Here is a 22206-nt window from a genome sequence, read left to right as displayed (position 1 = left end):
GCGGGTGCTACATATGGTGAGAGCGGCTGGATTTCAGTGCAAGTCTAATATTTGTGTTATATTTGTTTTACACTTTATTCGAACGAACTACTCTTCACAGGTTTTTTAAATAAATTTATTGGAACAATATCAATGCAACTTCAATGGATTATGCACCTATTTTTGAGAAAACGAGGAAAGTTTGGATTTTTGAAGGTGTATAGAAACTATAAACTGCCTCCCCAGCTGGTCTCGAGGTACGATGCTGGCCTAACAAGTCAAGCGTCGTAGGTTCGAATCTTGAATCGGAAGAGACTGTTAATGTCAATAGGATCGTAGCGCTAGCCCCGCAATTGTCCTGTACACTTATTCTTTGTATAGTAAACAGGAGCTCAAGTTCCGAATCGGAATGTAGTACCAAGGCTTGGCTTTTTAGAAACTATAAATTACAGCAGAGTTATAATTTTCTGACAGTATAATTTTTCAACAACAACAGAAAGCAATCAATTTATAAAAAAATATTAATTGTTAGTGAAGCTATGGCCATTCCCCCGAGAATAATTTCTCAAAAGGTTTGCGGTGACTACGATGGAGGCTCAAATATATCACAAATATCATAAAATTTAATATACTTAGAGTTGTTTCGTGTCTATGGCGTTTAAGTTTCTCCAGTATTATGAGAAAAGTTTTTCAAAAATATCGCAAAAAATACAACTGGAAATTGTAATAAAATGTTGTTTTCTGCAAAGTGAAACCTGTGGATTACAATAAGCAGAAACTTTTTGTTTTCTAATGCTTAGCATTGTTCCGAAACAGTTTATGAACAAAAAAGGCTCTCTATTTATAAATTCCCCTTTCTGAAATGTTCTAAAGAGTTTTAGGCAACCGAATTGTCTATCAAAATAACTTAATTTTGAAGAGATTTGAAAAGATTGCTTCTTCAATAAATTGTTGTATATAAAATCATTCTTTTAGTGCCGGATTCTGAATTTAATTTTTCCAATATTCTCAAATGGAGATTCTGATACTTCTCTAAAATTAGTCCTTTGAAAACTTTTCTCTAACTTTTTTCATTATTCAGATGGAGCGTTTAAAAAAAATTGCATTGCCAAATGATAAAGTAGATAAATTCTTGAGAAATAAAGCATACACAATTGCTTAGTTCATTTGATCCGGAGAGCCTCTCAGTCGAGTTGGTGAAATCAGTAGAAAGTTTTCGATCATTAGAAAGATTTCGACTGAGATTTTATCGAAAAAGCTCAACTATAAGCTTGACAAAAATTTTGTCATGGTTAAAACACATTCGTTATCCGAAAACTGCACACTTGCTTGTAAACACGACAAGTCAACTTAAGATGGTTGCTGTCAGTTGCAGTTATGAGAACCTCCTTGAAGAATGGAGATTACTTTTCATTAGTTTCAGACTCGCTTTAGTATTGTTCCTATGAATACCTTGAAAACTTAGGAAAAGTGGATCACTCGAACAAAATATAAATTCCTAGCAATTAAAGGTAAAGTAATAGACAGCAAACATGAAACGACTATCAGATTGAAGTTAATATCCCGCCGCTGACACCATACAACAACTACGATATTTCAATAGCAAAGCAAACCAAAGCCTACATTTCGATTCAGAACTCGACCTTTTGTCTATTATACACAGACTTCGAAGCTGTAAAATGTAAAGGACAATTGCATGGTTAGAGCTTCGGTCCTACTGACTCTAACAGTCTCTCCCGAGTCGAGACTAGAACCTACGATGACTGACTTGGAGGCCAGCAACGTACCTCAAGACCAGCTGGAAGTACTTCATCACACTTACTGAAAAAGTACTATAAATTTTCTTAAAAATATTCAACGAAAGTTAGGAAAGTTAGTAGTTAGACATTTATCATAAATTTAATTTCAAAGACTAATCTGATATGAAAATATTTATTTCTAAAATAAGAAGAATTGAAAGAACAGCTTAGAGCTTCGTAGCCGCAAGGTCACAGAGTCCGCTTTGACAAGCGAGTGGTGATAGGTTCTAATTTAAGTAGAACCAAGCCATTCGTTGGCAAAAGGACTCCAGGATGGACCCTACTCTGCAAGGTCGAAAAATAATAAATTTTCGTAATTTTTTTTCGGATGTTCAGAGTCAAGTAATGTGCTCGGGTATTTTGACTATTGATTAAGGTATATGTATGTGGAGAGTTTTTTCACAGCTTCTAAAAATGGATTATCTTACTTGTTACATAGCCGCTTTTGAAAATTCCAAAAATTGCCAAAATGGCACTAGTTTAGTAAAAAAATACTTTTTTTCATGAAAAATTTCTATTTAAAAAAACATAAAAAAAATTGAAAAACCATATCTCGAAAAACGGCTATATAACAAGTTAGATAATCCATTTTTACATACTAGAAGAAAATTTCAGCCAAATCGGTTCAGCAGATGCTGACAAAAACTTACTACTATGGTTTCGTGAAAAACGCTGTCAACAGCGTAATAATTACTACAAGTTGCAAAATTTATCTTCAAATATACCTTAATCGATTGCCAAAATACTCGAACAATTCACCTTTTTCTAAACGGAAAAAATATTACGAAAATTCATTATTTTTCAACTAAAGTATGAGTTTATTCTTAGGCTCTTCCGCACAAAAACTTTTCTCTAGACTTAATTACCAGTGATCTAAAGCTTCGATGGTATCATAGTCTATAGCATGTTATACGCTGTTAGAGCGATTGCTTGCTGGAGGATATGATAAGGTCGATAAGGAAGGCAGTAGGTTACTGAGTTTGAAGGAAAAGACAAAAAGCACTATGGCGACATCCATAAATTACGTAACACAGAAAACCCATTTGTGGTCCCCCATCTCCCCATATGTAACAAAACGTAACGCCAACTCCTGGCCCCCCCCATAAAAATTACGTAACGCTGTAAAAGAATTTGCCTGGTGAAAATGCTCGTTTTTGGAGACTCTTTCCAGAATTTTGGTGTTACGTAACGCTCATCTTACCTCACCCCTCCCGTATGTAACAAATCGTAACGGCCAAGGATATCCCCCTCCCCTAAGAGCGTTACGTAATTAATGAATGCCGCCTATAACACTTCTGAATAAGTAGCACTGCAAAAAGGTAAAAGAAACAAAATGTGCGAACTGCGAAATATTTGGACAATGCCAAATGCAAAGATAAAAAAAAACTACTGGTCGCATTGTGGTCCATATAAAAAAAGTTTCTCCAGCTAAGTTTTTCGTGATAATTTTATCGACTGCTTTGCTGAAGACATCATTTCTCTAAAGAATGACTGAAATTAGTTGATGTTTTCATAGATCAAAAATTGTACGAATAGGAAGAATGCAATATTTAATAACCGCTTGAACTTTTCGGTGTATGCACAATCGTTTTTATGGTGACGAAAATACGTAATAAACATAGTCAAAAATCAAAAATAAATTGGTTTTTTCTTCTGCAGCTATAAAAAATTTTAAACATGTAAACTATCGTGTTCGATGATAACAAAATACAGTATAAAAAAAGTTTGAATAAAAATGCATGAAAACACAACGGAAATAACTTTCATTGTTTTATTTATAGTTGAATTGGAGGGAAAATGCACACATTCCATCAATTATGCATGGATATTTTTTCATCAAATTTCGGCTGCAGCAAATTGCACTTCGAATTATATAAGCGCGTTTTATGAAAGAACCAAATCTTAAAGCAAAACTTGTTTTTCATCGGACGAAGCGATAATAGGAGTTTTTTTGTAGTGTCAAAACTCGCTCGCAGTAATAAAATGTTTGATTTTTTTTTAAATATCCCTCTAGAGAAACTGGAATCATGATATCGTCTATTAATATTCATACTGTCACACTTCTTGTGACTAAGGGGGTTTATTGCCGTTTTTTGTGAAAATCATCTGCAGTCTCAAAATGCTGTCAACAACAGCATTCTCTTGTAAATTTGTGCATAAGGTCAAAGATTGCTAGTCGTTTATCGTACACTAGTTTTCGTTTAGTCGAAAATATTAATAATAATATAATTTTCATGCAACCAACAGGATCAATTCTGTATCGAGAAAATGGAATAACCCCAGCCATTAACCGCGATTTAAAGAGTATTTTGGAGCAATATGATACCCATCCCTTTCGGAGAGTAACGCAAAATCGCTAGTCGACAACATAAACAACTAATAATCGTTATTAAACAACAACAGTACCGCTCTTCATTTCAGCCTAATAACCTCCGGTTCTTAGGCTGCGCAATCGTGGCGCAAAATCGTTGAAAATTCACAATTTCCTCCCTCAATTTCACGTTGCAACTCCATTAGGAGTCCCCCCGGCCTGCGTCTTTCTTCACTATGAACCATCCATCAGCAGCAGCAGCACCAGCAACAGAAAGGGCGTGTGAAAAGCGTTGGTTCACCGCCGAGGCCGGACCGGCCGCTCGCTCACTCAATTTTCCAAGTGTTATTTCGGAAAGCACTGCACACCCTTGGCTACAGCTACAGCGACGGCGGCGGCGGCGGCAACGATTGATTTCAATCGAAACTAAAACCGCAACTACGCCACCCACCAGCCCGGTAGCCCATTGCGAAAAGGGCACTCACGAAGGGGTTCGCTCTCGGGGAGCGCGGGAAAATACCGACCCGCAAGTGTGCGTATCGACGAAATCATTTGATTTTCCCCGCAATAAAAACAAATACTTTGATTAATGATGTTGGTTCAGTTTCACGTTGGCGCGGCTTCATTTGCATCTCGTAAGCGCTGCGGTTTCCTCTCGAGACTTTTCGGCTTTGCGTGCAATTATCGATGATTGGGGCGTCGCTGGTTGGTACGGTCTGTGTGGGATTTTTTTTCGGTGTGTTATCTGAACTGGAACCGCGATAAAAGTCGATCGTCAATCAGCGAACTCTTCCGAAAGGGCGAAGAAAAATTCGATTAATTTGGTGAAGCTGCCGAACCGCGGCGACAGTCCACGCTCTGGAATGTGGAAACCCGGTCAGAAATCGATTTCGAACAGCGGGAGATTGAAGGTCTGAATGCACCTTTTGGGACGAACAGTTTTCCATCAATCATGCAGCTCATTCCAACGGGTAAACGTGCATTCCACTGTTGCTTCGTTGAATGTGACATTATTCAGCCTTTCGGGATGAAAGGCAGTCAGCTCTGCTTGCGTTCAATAAAGATGAAGTTATTAATTGGAAAAAGAATGGTAAAAAGCACGCAATTGTAGCTCTGTAATTGCGTCCCAGAAATTTCAGTGGGTCTATTTATACCGGCGTTGCCGGAACGAACTCACAGCTGGACTGTAATAGGAGTGGTGCTCTGCGTTCTTAATTAAATCGAATTGCTTTACGCAGCATGTGCTCTGGGAGTCCTTGGTCAAGGTTGAAACGCGTACATCTTCCGACCAAATAATTCAGTCCGGAGTGAGTTCAACCCTGCACTATGAAAGCTCACGGACCGTGTTGTAACTAGTTCTACTTTTCACCTCTCGTCTGCTCTATCCCGTACGGTGGAGCAGCCAAGTGAAAGAGGTACCGTATTGGCTCGCGATTAACAAACCGTGGGAAATGAACCTATTTAACGCCTTCGCGTTCGCTTTTATGCCTACCAACCCGTGCCCGTGCCCGTGCTCGAGCTGCAGCGAGGCGTCGTCCTGTGTTCATAATGCTAGACTATTTTTCTTCCTGCTTCTTACTTGATACTGCTGCGAGCTGCTCTTGCCTGCTGCCAGCTATCACAAGTAGTAGTGGATAGACGAAAGCCAAAGGTCCAGACGCGACAACTCGGATCGACTATAAAAGTGGCCCTATTGTGACTGCAGTGGAAGCGCCATCTCGGTGTCGTTGTCGTTTGAACTTGACCCAGCAGATCTGTTGGTTTCGGATTTGCTACTACCACCACAAGTTCGGGAGAATCAGTTTCAGTGCAGAGCATTAAACGTTATGTTTACCTTCATGTCAGCAGCTACTCGTTTCCTTGTCTGCTCAATGGATTGTTTTGCGCTGTTTTTGTCCCCAGAATCCTCGGTGATGAATGTTCGCAATCACATCGGCAGCACCATCGGAATCGAAGAGTGAAAGGAAGACGACAGCAATGAGGATGTTAATGGCAACAATGTTGCTCGAGTATGGGCGTACCCATCATTGCTCGGGAGCTTAATTACGCTCGGAAGATGCCATTTTTTACACCCATCGGCTCTGAATTTGTTTCATTTTTTTTTGCGTTTGACGCGTAGAAAAAATGGAGAAATAATGCAATTAAAAATAGATTATAATGGCTTCCCTCTTCCGACTGTTCGCCGTAGTCGTGAGAAAATGGCAGCAACGCCGATAAAATGAAGTATTTGTTTCGGCGAAACGGTAACAAAGAGGATGTTCTGGGGCTCGCCAACATCTCCGAGCAATAACCCACAGCAACAGTGATGATTAGCATCGCGAATGGAAGCAAAACAAAGCCACCGCTTCCGTCAGCTTTCGTACATGATAAATAATCCTTCGCATCCGGCTCAGTTTCTGCTGTGCAGCAGAATGCATCCACTTTTATGACGCCTGACAGTATTAGCCCGATCAGCTACCGGTGTGAGTGGCCAGCTAAATTATAATTACCAAACAGCGCGAAGGCAGCAAACAACAAAAAAAAAAAACGCGCACCTCGTTCATCATATCACTGCCCGCAATGCAAGAAATATAACCCCCGGGAGCCCAACAATGGAAATTAATAATCCTGCTGCAGTCGAGCAGTGCGGGGCCCGTGGCGTGGATCAAAGTGTGTAATTGGGATTGTTCATGGTTCCTTGGCGCTGCTGCACACTTGGCGGCCCTTAAGTGAATGTCCTCGATGCCGGCCGGTCCACAGCAGCGGTTGCGGTTGACTGTGCAGCGGTGCAGAAATATACGTGCACGCGAATCGCGCGTATTCGAACTCTTTTGTCTTCGCGGATGAACTTCCCAGAGAAGCGGGTTGCATTGTTGCTGTTGCTGCAAGCCCCGTAATCAGTTCTGCTTAGTTAGCGGGGATTGTGACAGATCGTATGACTTACAACCGGAGGTGGGCCGTAAGTGTGCTCGCGGTGCGGTCAGCAATCAAACTGCCGGTACGGAACGAGGTCAGCGCTGTTTGCTGTGTTCGATTGCTATTTACTAGTGGAAATTCGCAGATAGAGAGTCTATCAGTCCAGACCTGATTCCGATCGCTGACCTGCCGTCACCTTCGCTTTCCGCACAACCCTGCTCGGGAAGTTCGGAGGTGTTGCTGAATTGTTCATTGTCGGGGTTTTTTTTTCCTCTCCACATACTACATATCGATGGTTGGCGTCTCGCGTCGAGTGCACTTCGAAAGCGGGGGTACGCAGGTACAAAAAAGTGCACTTATTGTTCTGTGGTTACTGTCTGTTTCGCGTTTTTTTGCTGCTGCTGCTGTTGCTGTGCTTCGCTTGCTGCATTTCGTTTCTTTCTTGTGGTTTTTTGACTACCGTGGAAGTTCTGACGCGCACCGCAGGCTGCTTGTGGCAATGTTATGATTTAATACGGTCTATTGAGAATAATTAAAATGTGATTTATAAACCCGTGGTGGCTCTGCGCGCGCACTGTCCGGGTGGCCGCGACGATCCACAGGATTCGGTGCTGGTTTATAAGGTGTAATTTTGTGCACCTTAATGACGACCATCAATCGATTAGCATATCTTTGTGTTTCAGTACCGTGTAGACCGCGCATTTGCACTTTAATTGTAACTCGTCGCCGATTTTGTTGGGTTCGTTGTTTGCTGCAGCGCGCAAGTCATGCTCGGTTTCTCAACGCGACGCGTTGCGATTTGTTGCGGGTTTACCGCCAACGAACGAACCCTCCTCCTTCGTTGATGAGTCGAAAAAATGCATTTCGCTTGTGATGGATCACATTAGTTAACTTTAATTGTTTTCCACTTTAAAATCCATTTTGTGACCCGGGGCCGCGGCGACTTCGCATAATCTATAAAACTTAATAAATGTTAATTGATCGGGGTCGTAAATTCTCACGAAGCGCGCAGGGCAAAATCACGCGCGCGCGCGTTGGCAACCAGAGGGTTAATTAACATAAATCGAACTTTGTTTGTACGGGGCGGTGTCCGTCAAAAATCCGACGAGATGAGGTCTTCTTTTGTGGCTGGCTGGCTGGCGGCTGTGCGAGTAGATTAATTGATTGATTTCGCGCGGGGCGCATGCCGTCTGCCGCGGGCGAAGGATATTTGCTACGTCTGGTGCGGTGTGGTTGTGCAAGCACAACCCCTTGGGCCGAGAGCCAATGGTCATCGAGATTTTAAGCGATGGCTATCGAGATGGACCCGCGTGAGGACTACCGCCAAGTGGAGCGAACTCCATTTCGGGGTGGAGTGAATTTTATTGCGTCAAGTGTGGCGTCGTCGTTACGAGATAAGGTTTTGCTTGCGAGGTGGGGAGGCTTTGGTCTAGCGGGCCTTCAGAGGCGGATTGAAATATTCGCAAGGGCGTCTGTGTTTGGGCAGAGGGGCATAAAAATTGATTGAAGTAGTTTGAAATTTTCGATTTGTTGGAGTCAAATTCCGTCGATATTATTTCATAATATGCATAAAAATTTTATTTTTCTAGCATATTTTCTACTTGCATTTTGTTTGAAGTTCATCACTGATTGTTGTAAGTTTAAGCGAATTTTTATAAATATTAACGTTAATAATTCACTCTGGAGACATTGTTTTACACTTGAGCTAAAATTGGAAAAACATGAAAGATTTTTGCTCTTTGACCATTCCTGTGAGTTTTGGGGACCCTAGAAAATATAATTTTTTTCGTAGACTTAAATGAGTTAAGCCAACATAGAAGCGACGAACCCGATAAGCACTTACTATGTAGCTTTGTTACGCACTTCTGCATACACTAAAGGTTCGGAAATTCCCGGAAATCGTTGAAAAAACTATAATCTTTTAGGAGCAAATATTTTGAGCTTCAAGGCAATCTTTTTCACTTTTATCGACCAGTAAAAACTTAGAATCATTTCGAGAACGATTTATTTCCTGAGCTTTCTACGCATTTAAACGTTTTATTTTTTTTTTTTTCAAATATAGTGATAGTCCCAGTGAAAAATATGCACTCGAAAGTGTGGGTAAAATCCACAATCAAAATTATTGGGAGTCTTTATCATAATTCTGCAATTGTGGTGATTCTACTTTTTCTCACTTCATCACATCAAGAATCGCAATTTTTCCGTCAGTAGATTATACTGGTCGACACAAGCGAAAATAAAAGTTTGCCTTAGAGCTAAAACTGGAAAAATATGAAAGATTTTAGCTTTTTAACAATTTTTGTGAGTTTTGGTGCATCTAGAGAGCTTAGAAATGCACTAAAAGACCACAGTGTAATCGCTCCCCGGGTTCGTCGCTTCTACGTTTACTTACGCGAAAACTTAATTTATGTCTCTGAAGACTTCGAGCTGGCTTAGGGCACCAAAATTCACAGGAATGATTAAAAAGCTAGGACATTTTTTTCCCTTTTAAAAGCAATTTGTCAAAACAGGCTTATGGTAGAGCTCAAACTGAAAAAAAAAATTAAGAAAATAGCTTTTTAACCGTTCGTGTGAATTTTGGTGCGCCTAGAAGGCTCCGAAGTGCGTAAAGTCTGCAGAGACTTAAATGAAGTTTTCCCGTAAGCAAACGCAAAAGTGACGAACCTAGCGAGAAATTATTATGCAACCTGTTAGCGAACTTCTGAACTTGCTAGGAGAACCAAAATTCACGAAAAGGATGGGAAATTTACATTCTTTAATAGTTTTCTAGTTTGAGCTCTAGGGCAAAACATGTTAGTTTCGTCAGAACTAAAATTTAGATTTAGCTGTGTTATCATAGAACAATAATAACAGTACGTTATGACATAATAAGGGTGATAAATCGAATCAAAATATTTCCTTTTTTACTGCACAAGAAACCAGAAACTGAATTTAGGGAGAAATTTGGGTCAAGAGCTCTATAGAAATATTTTAGAGAAAAACTTTCTTCTAAAATGTTGCAAGACGTGATAAAGCGCTTATTGAAAAATTTTCCAAAATAAGGGTGATCCAACTGATCGATGGAATCAAGTATTTGATTTTTTTTTGTAGAAGAAAAAAATTGTTCTACAATATTATAGTTCCATTAATTTTGAGTACCTCTGTAAAAAAAGTTTTCACTGAGAATAAGCGATTTAGAAAAAAAGAAAGAAAGAAAAATACATTTTTCACTCTTCGTTTTTATTTCAATTTGCAACTTAAAACTGTCTTTGAACGACTTTTATAGCTTTTTAGGAGAAATTTTCACATCGTAAATATCTCAATTCTACCCAAAATTACAAAATTATAATTTTATATTTCTTAAATTATTTTTCATCAAAAAAATATGAGTTTTTTATTAGTTTGTCATTCTTTTTGGGGAACACATAAAAAATATTTCTTATTTTGAAGAACATATTTGACTCTATAAATGGTGAAATTTTGTAAAATATGTTATTTTTTATATTTGAGTTTGAACTTACTCAAAAAATGTGACAAAAACACCAATAATTGTATATAATTTCTATGTAAAAGCACACAGCTTAATTTTTTTGGTATATTTTTTAACTAGAAATACACTAAAGTCGCTTTTTACGGGGATACGTGCCGCGTAAAAAAACCGCGTAAATTCTGGAATCCGCGTAAAAAACCCGCGTAAAAAGCGACGCTAGTGTAAATATCTTTAATTTGATTCATAAATTCCGGAAATCTATCAACTGGTTCAAAAATTATTCTTGTTTATTCTTCACCCCATTTCGGAGCTGGTCGTCCTAAAGACCCTTTGAAAAAATACGAGTTTGATTATTTTTGACAACAATTCATCCCTGCAATCTTGAGCACAAATGGAGCACTTTGAATTACTAGTTCCGAAATAGGCTGACCATGAAACCTCAAGTAGAGTTGAGATATTCACAATGTCAGCATTGCAATTTTTTTCTCTTGATAAGCCCTGAAAGTCGTTTAAAGTTAGTTTCATGGTGAAAATTAAAATAAATTAGTTAGAGCGAAAAATGTTTATTTTTAATATAAATCGTTTATTTTCAAAAATATAAAATAAACTTTTTTTTTCAAACAGTCGCTTAAAACTCACGGAGCTATAACATAGTAGAACAATTTTTTTTTTCAGAGACAAAAAGTTAAACACTCGATTCAATCGAAAATTCGGGTCTTTCTAATTTTTGATAATTTTTCAATTGGCGCTTTATCATATATAACAACTTAGGCGTCATCCATTAATTATGTAAGGATTTTTTTCCAAATTTTCGATTGTCTTTTTAGGGAAAAAAATATTTTCGGAGGTAAAACATTTTTTTTACACATAGCATATTCGTAGAGGATAAAACAAAACATGTTAATACAATCAATTCAAAATTAAGTAGAAATGAGGTAAAGCACGCAATCACCCAGCGACGCCCTAGTAACAATATTGGTTTTATCAAAGTTTTGTAGCGCTCAATAAAGCCAAAACAGCGCTATAAAACTTTGATAAAACCCGTTTTGTTACTTGGGCGGCGAATTCACTGCTTCCCTAAGGTTCAACTGTTAAGATCGCAGCGATAAATAATTCAACTAATTTTATTTTTTTTAGTTTTGTAAATTTTTTTTGTAATTTTTTTTTTCAATTTTTCAATCTTACGTAAGATTGTCTTGATTCCCTCTCTCCCCTTCATAAGCATTCGTAAGAAATTTGGATACCCCCCTAAACCCTTACGTAATTTGTGGATGACCCCTAAGTAGAAGAAAATTTTTCTCTAAAATATTGCTATACAGCCCTAGATCCAAAATTCCCCCTCAATTTAGTTTCTGGACCATTGTGCATTGGTAAACTCACACAGAACAAAAAAATAATAACTTTTTTTAACCATTTCTGTGAATTTTGGTGCCCCTAAAATAGATAGCTATTTCAGAGGCGTAAATGAGTTTTCCTGCAAACCTACGTAGAAGCGACTAACCCGGTGAAAATTTCTCTGCGGCTTTTTGACGCACTTATAATCACGCTAGAGGCACCAAAATTCACAGCAATGGTTAAAAAGTTATAATCTTTTCAGGAAAACTGTTTTCAGTTTTAGGGATATATTTTTTGTCGACTGTTATAGTTTTATAAATAGGGTTTCAAACTTAAAATTGTTTCTAACCTATCCGGATTGGACTTTTGTTGTTGTTGATAAGTGTAGGAAGGTGTATTTCACTTTCAAGCTCTAGATTTTTCTCTGAAGAACGTCAAATTTGGCGCGTTAATATATTGTTCCGGTTCAGGTTTTACTGCTGTTTACTGCACTGAACACACTAAAGACACTATTTATGCGTTTCATACGTAACAAAACCACATATTTTTCAAAATTCCAGTTCAAAAAACGCTTCATATATGACAAATACCAACAAAAGTATCTAAAAAGCAGTATTATTTCCACCTGCGAGTCGACATAAAAATCAAGGAAAAAAGTTAAAAGATCAGGTAAAAGCAGTGAAAATTCAGCATTTGTACTCTGTAAACTCAACTCCGACATTTTGAATAAACGATAAAAAAACGAAAACCCTTTAAAACATGCCACGTAAAGCTCGACTTTTCTGAGAAATCCAAGTAGAAAAGCCGCAAACAAACTTTAAAATCCGGGTTAAATAGTCGCGTGAACTCCGAAACCCTCGTAAAGGGTGAATTTAGTGTATTTGGAATAAATCTGAAACTATCTTTCAGCTGAGTAGAATATGAGGGAGAAACTGACAACAAGACCGATTGTTGTTGCGCGTTTTTGTCTCCACGTAATTTTTTCATTTAAAGTGTGTTTTGCGAGGAAATAAATGATGAAATCAACTAAAATTACTAGTGTTGGTGTTCCGAACAACAGAACTATCAGAATATGCAGTCTTAGAAGGGTTTCGTGCGAGATAAGTAATATTATTTTGTTAGATTTTTCGTTCTGTTTGAGTTGTTTGCGTTGACATACTATGTGCTTAATAAATTGTTTTTTTGACATGTAGGCGGCGCTGCATTTTTTTGCTTTGATCATCGACGTGTAGAGGTAGAATCATACCGATCGGTTTTGTATGAATTTTCGGTTGAGGGTAGAAGGAAAATAAACTAATTATTTAATAAAATGTTTGTAAATATACAAAGGATTTTATGTTTATACGAATGCGTCACTTAACATATATTTTTTAGAGGCTTGGGTTTATGTTTCGGAGAACATTGAACTTTGTTCGCTTGGGTTCAATTTGACAATATTCGACTTCCAGTTTAGGTGTAATGGAAACATATGATGTGGTAAAACCCCTTCAGACTGGCTGTCTGAAGATTAATTTGCTACTGATGACAATTACGTCAAATCGGTGGATAAAATTAAGCGTATAACTAAATTATGAAGAGTTTTTTTCCTTTTATTATAAAGACTTTCAGTCTTCGGACTGGTTTGTTTCTTATTATGAAAAGTCTAAACTCTATGTAATCATTACCCATAATCACAAAACATAAAATAGTAAAATTTCTGTATGAATTATCCAAAAATTCAACTGATAAAATACAATTTAACTAAAAAGTCGATAAATCACAACAGCCACAGCTCTTCGTAGCTCTCAAAATTCATACCTATAATATAATCAATTATCGACTCGCAACATCTAACACATGTATCTCAGGGTCTTCATTTTCTACTAAACATTTCCATCTCATGCAATATTTATGAGGGCATGTAGAGTACTCTGTGGTTCTCTTAGGTAAATGTTGAACTAACATTCCTTTTCCGTTCCTCAACAGTTGCAAGAATGTAGCAAGGGCGGTAACAGTTCTCTGGAAACATCTAACCTTTGTTTAGCAACATTTGATTAGATTTCAAATTTCATGTTTGCTGTTGCTTCGGTGCTCAAAGATGTCTTTAATGACATGACAGAAACCATATCTCTTAAATAGAAGGGTATTTTAATTAGAAACCGATAGAGAGAAAAAGGCAATACAAAAAACGTTCAGCATTTTTAGAAAATTAATAACCTTGCATTGATTTTTTTAAAGATATTTGAGAAGAAAATTGGACAAAATTTCAAAAAATTTCTTTCCAAATATTTTTTCTTTTTTGTTAATTTCGCAATTAATCCAGTGATCGCCAGCGTAAAGTCACGTGGTGCTCAATGAAGTGATAACTCTCCAAAATACATACGACGCCAAGCCAAGTCTTTTAAAATGCAGATCGAGGGTAAAAATATAGACAAAATATTTCAAAAATATTTGTTACTAGAGAGCAACAAAACTTTGAATTTGCGTTAATTCATCACTGTTATATTCCATTGAACTTAGCAAAAAAACTTATGGATCTCAAATTGTATTGATAAGCTCGAAAATAAGCTTTCAATCACTTGACTGTTTTGATATGCATTGAACTCCAGCATATTGTGTAGTTGAACATTCGTTGTCATGTGAACCTCTTGAAATTAAACTGAATATTTCCTCTAGAAATATGTGTAACTAATCAAGAAGGAGGTTTTCGTTTATGCGCAATGATTAATAAATAACAGTTTGCTTAGCATGATTTTTTAATTCAATCGGTCACTTATTAAGCGCCAAATCACAATCAATGTAAGTCAACAATAACAGTCATGAGCCTAATCAATGGCTTGTTTATTATAAATAATTTAAATATCGAAGGTTATGATGAATAAAAATTACTTCGATACGCAAAAAAATTTGAAAACAGAAATCCAAGCAGACAACTCATAGCAATTCTAAAGATCATCCACTCACCTTAAATAATTGAAGCAATCGGCAGCGATTCTTCTTCGAAACAAATCAAATCAGGGGTCGAGCAGAAACTGTGCTGAATTTACGCTAATTTCACTGGCACAAACTATCAAACACTTTCCTCACTTAATCTATCCATATCATAGAACTTCACCTAACAGATCCAACAACAAAAATGTGTACAGTCGATTGGAACAAAACTTCGCAACAAAGCACCGCTTATCATTCAGCTCGTAATCAATCCTCTTTTGAGTTGTTTGTCCGACTAGTTATCAGTCCCTGCTCTCTGAGGCGTGCAATCCGCACCTCCTAATAGATCACTTCTCGAACGAAAAAAAAAATCCAGTTCAAAAAATGTTCACACGTCCGAATTGCTCTACTATTGACACTAGCAATTCCAGATCACGACTCCGTTTCGGGCTCAATGTTTTCACCGAGGCGTGTGCTTCTCTGGTCCGCGTGAGGGCGCAAACAATTAACACCGGCCTGATAAGCGCTCTCGCGGACGGCCGGTCTCGTTGTTCTGCTTTCCGCGTGGTCAGTCTCTGCACGAGAACCACCCAAAACGGGATCAATTTGTGGCGATGCGTTAATTTGCGCCGATTCAATCACTGTTTGCCAACGATTAGTACGTTTTTTTTTCTCTTCTCAGTCGATTTCTCAATCGATTATCATCCAATTATCTGCCCGTTCGCCCGAGTAGACTTCACTTTTGTTTACAAAACAACCGATCCGAAACAGGCGGAAAGAAAGCACATTCATCAAATCACAAACCGCTATTGTTTTATTTAATTTTTTTGTTTTAGTTTGCACACTATCACTCTAAAGTTCGCCACGGCGGGCGCGGTCACTTATCGGTGCTCCAGGGCACGCGTGCACTGATCGAAAACTCCCGCAGCACGATTCGCAGCGATCACCAGTCCGCAATGCGCGTCGTTAGCAGCACGAGCCAGACTGAGGCGGAAACCGTTCCGTTGGACCGGGGTTTCGGAACTGTTAACCCCGCGCATTCAGATCGCAGCCAGAAGGGTCCGTCCGGCGCAGCAGCACTTACAACACCACACTCATACACCCAAGCGCCCGCACGCTCGTTCGTTTATCATATGCACCACCGTTGATGCCAGCTGGTTGTTCTACAGCAGCAGCAGCAGCAGCATAAAACCCACGAGCAACAGCAACAGCAGCCGATCAGCATAAGCCACCGCCACACTCAACCGGTTGAGGAGTTACGAGCATCAAGCAACAGGAAAAAGACGGCGAAACGGAAAATCGTAGAGCCCTCGAGCAGCGACAGCTTGTGATCGTGAGCGCGCACATTCAGTAACTGAAAACGAAAATCACCGCCGACTGTTTGCTATGCTAGGGAAAAACAACACACCGGGGATCAACACAGCCCTCAAAGCCTTCCACTGTGTTGGTGCCTGTCCCTGTACGACACTGTAGCCACCCCATCGCGCTATCGGTGTAAGTTTTCCTCCGAATACAGTAGGTAAAGTAGACCGCAAAACACCCGCTTGCTCAATGGTGCTTGCCGTGAGCCCGGAAAGAGAGGGGAAACGATCGAACCAATCATCGCTCAAGCCGGGCCGGTTCCGGAGGCGGAGACTCCCAGTCAACTCTATCGGCGTTTCAGCGTTTGTCCGTTCGATGTGGTCGTACCTCATGTACATATGTGCGATATCAGAAATAAGGCGGAATCCAGATCTAACGCTGATCTGGTTCGATGCCTCCGGTTTTGGTTTGGTATGTGTTCGCTGTGTAGGACTACTACTCACCACCAACACCTACCTTTCAACACTTATCACCGGAGCAGGTCAAACGTTCGTTCGTCGTCCTCAACATCGTTGTCACATCGATCGCGGCATGCTGCTATAATAACGGAGCCCCCGCCGGAGGCTAGCAGCCAGGGAAAAACACCCGTTTATTGCTTTATGGTTTGTTTTGGGTCCCGGTTGATTTTTATTGACGCCCATTTCCCTCTCTCTCTCTCTCTCTCTCTCTCTCTTTGACGTTCCCATTTGTTTTTGTGCTTGTAACCCACTAGACGCGCATCGTCGTCCTTGCTAATTACGTAAAGAAAAAGGACGATTATTGCTGGATCGACCCCCAACAAAAAAAAACAACCAAGGAAAAAATTCGCTACCCGAATTGTAACTGCGAAACGAAATCCATTGAAAATAAAGCATGTTTGGTTTTCCTGCCCAAAGCAGGTCAATTTCTGTTAGTTTTTTGCAGCTCATTTGTTTTATGGTGCCAAAAGACGGCTGCCCAAAACAGTTCAGTTCGTTTTTTACGGTCGCTTCATGTTTGCTCTAGCGAGCAACCGGTCTTCGACTCTGAAGCCTACCTGAAGAACCTTTCACCGGGAGGAACATTCCAAGCGATGTTTTCGATGTGATTTTAATTTCGTTCAAATTGTTCAAAAAATAATATTTAAAGACGAGCTCGTTTGAGCCTTCGTTCGTTTCGTTTATTCCCATTCCATTTAAACATTGAAATGACAAAATGCATATGATACTACGAAAATTGAATTGTAAAAAAACACAACGTCGCAGTTTTGTGGAGTGAAAGTTATAACCTAAAAATCGTGATAAAAGTCCCAATCAAAATCAATACAAGATAACGCTGGTAAACACAGGTTCTGCTTCAAAGCTGAAACTGGAAAAAATAAAAGATTTTAGCTTTTCTAACAATTCAGTTCCTGTGAATTTTGATGCCACTAGTGAAGATAATTTTTTCAAAGACTTAAGCCAACGTAGAAGCGACGAACCCGGCGAGCAATATCTGCCGCATTTTGACGCACTTCTGCAAACATTAGGGGCACTATAATCTTTTTAGGGCAACTAATTTCAGTTTAGGGGTAACATTTTTTTATTTAACTATTGTTGACCTGTGTGATGTTTATTTGTCCTCAAGTACCACGGAACAAGGTGAAATTGAACACTTTTGAAATTGAGCAAAATAATGCGGTTCGTGTTGTTTTTTTTTCGAAACAGTATTCATTTAAAACAAGTACTGATATGTGTCCAAGATTAATTGAAATTTGTATCGTTTACTCTACGTATTTTGTATTTAACCGAAAAATTAAGTAAGGTCTTATGAAATAAGTTGGGATGATCTTGATCACCCATGAAATCCATGCATTCTATTCAAATGTGTTTATTTTCGATATTGCCATGTACAGCAAAGATTATTTTTGAACAAAAAAATATCAATCACAGCTACTGTGGAAACTAAAAGAGACCTATTCATTGAGCCACCAATGAAATGAAACTTACTAACTTTGCTTTTGTCCCATCGTCGTTTGACCGATCTCAATTTGGTTTAATCGCATAAGGTCGAAAGCTTCAGAATTTAAATTTTTGTTATTTTCTGGTAAAACATCAGCATAACATTATTTAAATAGTTTCCATCAGTATTTTTATCACAACTTTCTCGGTGATCAATTGCACCCCTATAATCAATTTGATTCTATTCTACTGTACAATTTTTATAAGGTTCAAGCATTAATCAAAGTATCCCTTGAATACCCTGAACAATTCAACACATTTTCATAAAATTCCTCCAATTTCGTCAAAACTCTATCAAATTTTATCCAACATAAGCGAACCTAGAAGATTACATCTCTCAAGACAATATAAATGTTTTTTTAAGGGGGGTTTGTTAGTAGCTTAAATATTTATGATAAATATTAGTAAATAATGAGTTTGCGTGGCCAATCACAAATGGCGACTTCTTTACACTGTTAGAAAATTGTAGTTTTAATTATTAGGACTTGTTTGCTTCCGCAATAAGAATTACCATTCGTAAAGATTCGAACCTACTAGCAAAAAAAAAAAGGAAATGAACTTACAATTAACTTAATTCCTAACTTATTGGCTATGAAAAGAGCCTTATATAGTAGAATTGCAACGATTTTTGTCGAAAATTGTTAATAGTTTTATTTGACATAGCTTCTAATGTTTCAACACCAGTAAGTCTATGTGAATCGTGTGTACCAAACCAAGGAGGACATTTCAAAATCATTTCTAGAATAACCAACATAAATATATTTTAACCTACAGTGTTGCTATTTTCGGTTTCTAAGTGACTTATATAGTCATACACGATACACGATAAATTGCAGTTCAAAAGTAATTATAAATTGCCATGTCATAATATCGAAAAATCCAACGGGTCACAACTAAAATTTTGGATTTTTCACTGCGGTCAAAAGAGATAACTGTAGGGTATCGGCTCTATTATCGTCAGGGTTTATTATTGTCAGGAGGGTAAATGATGTTCAAGATCGTTAATTTCTTGCATGGTGGTTCTTCATAATGCAGAGTATCACTCTGCAAAATATGAGTTCTCTATGACTTCATTAACCCCCTGGACAATAATTGGTAAAACCTGACGATAAAGAAGCCGATAACCTATCAAAAAACCTGAATTAATCCACCTAGTGGTGCAGAAACCTTTGTAATACTAACTATTATTTTATACATATTAGGCCAGTCAATTACAAATCGTATACCAACGTAAGTCCAATTTCAATAATGAATGAAATGAATTTAAAAGATAGTTTTCAGAGATTTAACCAAAGAAGATCATTGAATTAAAGCTTGACGTGATTTTCGCAAATAATATGAATGTTATCACTGGAGTACATGAGTCTCATATTTTCGATCACAAACCAATTTTTAAATGCTGGCAAGAAGCAATTTTTTTTTTTTTTAAATAATCGAACATGGGGAATCAGTGATAGATAACAATGATGCTGATTTTACACTAGAACAGCAAACATGTATGTTAGTTTAATGCGGTTCTACTTATTCGCTTTATTTTCAGAAATCGTAGGACCTAGATTTATGAATCAGCATCAAGTTTTTTTTTACAAATTGAAGCAAACTTCTACAAACCTGCTCTCGAAATATAGTTTAGAATTATACAGGAAAAAAATATTGCTATTGATGAAAGTTGTCATTTTAATTCTATCTCAAATACATTATCTGAAAATGAAGGTTCTCCACGATCTTTGAGAATTTTAGATTTTCAGAGTGTAGTCAAGAACATTATTCTTTTCGAAGGCCTAGGCTGTATGAAAAAATCCGAAATAAAGACTTTTTAAATCTTGCTGCGATAACGAGAAGTGGAATCATGTTAAGTTCACGGTTTACCTGTGCTTTGCTTGCTGAGTTCGGCGGGAATGGCCTTGTTGGGACTGTAGAAATTTAGCTGTGGGCTATATTTGGTGTTGGCTTAATTCAGATGTGAATAATGTCCAATTGATAAAATAAAAAAAATCAGAACTAAATAAAAACTAAATAAAATAATTAGAGCTTGGTAATCTTGGTCGTTGAACGGCTTAGAAACTTGTGTTTAAATTTTTTTATTCAGTAATACTGCCGTTTAAGCATTGGAATATTTTGGAGGATTTTATATCTGTATTGACAAAACCAGTCCGTTTTTTTTGCTTTCTGGTTTAATTGAAGTAATAACTAATTATCTAATAGATAAATCGTCTACCTCAAATCTTTGTAGGGGTAAGAGGCGGGACCATCATCATCATAATAACATGGATACTCTGTTTGCACTTAGTCTTTAATTAGAAAGCAATATTTATATCTTACATGAGCATATTGTATCATTCATAGATATAAGTGACTTTTCACCTGCGCACACTAGTAAACGTGTATAGCCATGTGGAGTAGCTTCAACACTTCTTCCTAATTTTGCCGATTACGTTCACCAGCTACTTTAGATTCCTGGTCACAAATTTATTACATAAAATAAGTATTCAACTGAAAAATTTTCCAGCTGTTCAAAACGTAGCATTTCAAACAAAACAGCGATTTATTTGTGATTTTCTCAACGGGTGGCACTAACACATTCGTACGTAAATAGGTCTATGCATCTTTGGTAAAGCTTTTCAAAATATCTGCATCGCTAAATGTGTTACATGTGCAAACTGTGGGATTAGATTTTGCTACAATGCTTGGCTCCGGAAAGCTGTAAATGTTTCTTACTCTTCGCAAATCTAGGTTCAACGTATAATTTAGTATATATTTTATACGAAGTGAGAACGGGAGCTTCGGAAGAAAAAGAGCTAAGTAAGCATTGCAGTTTCTTCTAAAATCTGGTTCAAATTTCCAAGAAAAAGCTCAAGGGTAATTTATTTACACCAGTTAAGACGCACTACGAGGAGTGTAAAGATTATGAAAAGTTGTCGATGATTCTTGATTTCCCTTGAGAAATAAATAGCGATACGAAAAAAGAGGGATACAGAAGAGGAAAGAGCAGTGAGAGAGAAAAATTATCCAGAAAGTAAAATATCCCATGTCAAAAATATACTTTGGTCAAAACTCTACAGTTCAAGCAACCAATAAAAGATCGCACTCAGTATGATTTTCATAGATCTCTGGGGCTTTCATTTTAGCATGCGAACATCAAAATCGGAATAAGCGTTCTGTAAAGAAAGTTTGTTTTTGTTATTTTTCTTTTTTGGGTCGATTCTGATATACTACACATATAAACAACATATTTACACATACATACGTAAAGGCACACATACACAAACATACATAAATTGTTAAATTCGTCGATCTGAGTACATTGGTATACAACACATGGCTCTCCGTGCCATTAATTTTGCCTTAAAAGTTAAATGTCTTACATAAAAATACTTTTTGATCAATATTTTAAAATCTAAGCCACTAATCAAAAATCCACTCGGTAGCATTCTGGGGGAGCACAGTGGCTTTCGTTTGCGTATAAGATCATTAAAATCGGATATTGCGTTCTGTAAGAAAGGTGCGTTAGTATTTTGCGGCACACACACACATGCACACACACATACACACGAACAGACATTGCTCAGTTCGTCGAGCTGAGTCGAATGGTATATACGATTCGGCCCTCCGGATCATGGATCTATTTTGCGTTTTTCGACCGATTTTATAACCTTTGTTTAGTATAACAAAGGTAAAACTGATTAATTTCTCATGAAGATTCATTACTAACGAAAAGTAATTGATGAACACTTGAGAAAGGGTCGTAATCTGCATTCTAAGAAAGCTTTTTTATGATACCGGAACAAGAATGGTGCATGATATAAACCAAGTAACTTTGAATCTCGAAGAAATCTCCGATTGTGCGACACTGAGGCAGATTCGTGGGTAGTTGTTCAGAAACGTTTGTGTTTTTTGACGTAATGTATGCTTTATCTGACCAAACCGCATATCTTCTAACTCCTGGGTTTGAACCATGATTTGATAAGAAAAACGGCCGGTCTTCTAATACCTTTCCAACGTTTTATGGTGATGCGATTTATGGCTGATCATACTGCTTACCAGGTGTTGCTAAATCCATCCCAAAATTATAAACAGTCAAAATTGGAAGATTTTCGCTTTTAAAATAGTTGACCGTCAACTTTTGTCAATATTTTTCTGCACTTCAGTTAGGCGATATTCGTTATCTACGTAACACAAACAATTTAA

The 22206-nt window shown here is 37.8% G+C and overlaps 1 protein-coding gene across 1 annotated transcript in view; it reads right to left on the bottom strand.

The window, feature by feature from the left end:
• LOC129724488 (knirps-related protein) overlaps positions 1 to 16034 on the bottom strand; it is an 86158-nt gene extending 70124 nt beyond the window's left edge. Inside the window, exon 1 of the mRNA XM_055679435.1 lies at positions 14732 to 16034. The gene's annotated coding sequence lies outside the window, so the exon portion shown is untranslated. The remainder of the gene's footprint in view (positions 1 to 14731) is intronic.
• Positions 16035 to 22206: the final 6172 nt, after the last annotated feature.

The sequence above is a fragment of the Wyeomyia smithii genome, chromosome 2 (assembly GCF_029784165.1).
Source record: "Wyeomyia smithii strain HCP4-BCI-WySm-NY-G18 chromosome 2, ASM2978416v1, whole genome shotgun sequence".
NCBI classification, from domain to species: domain Eukaryota; kingdom Metazoa; phylum Arthropoda; class Insecta; order Diptera; family Culicidae; genus Wyeomyia; species Wyeomyia smithii.
The sequence above is the reverse complement of the archived record's forward strand: the minus strand, read 5'-3'. Positions and strand labels throughout refer to the sequence as shown.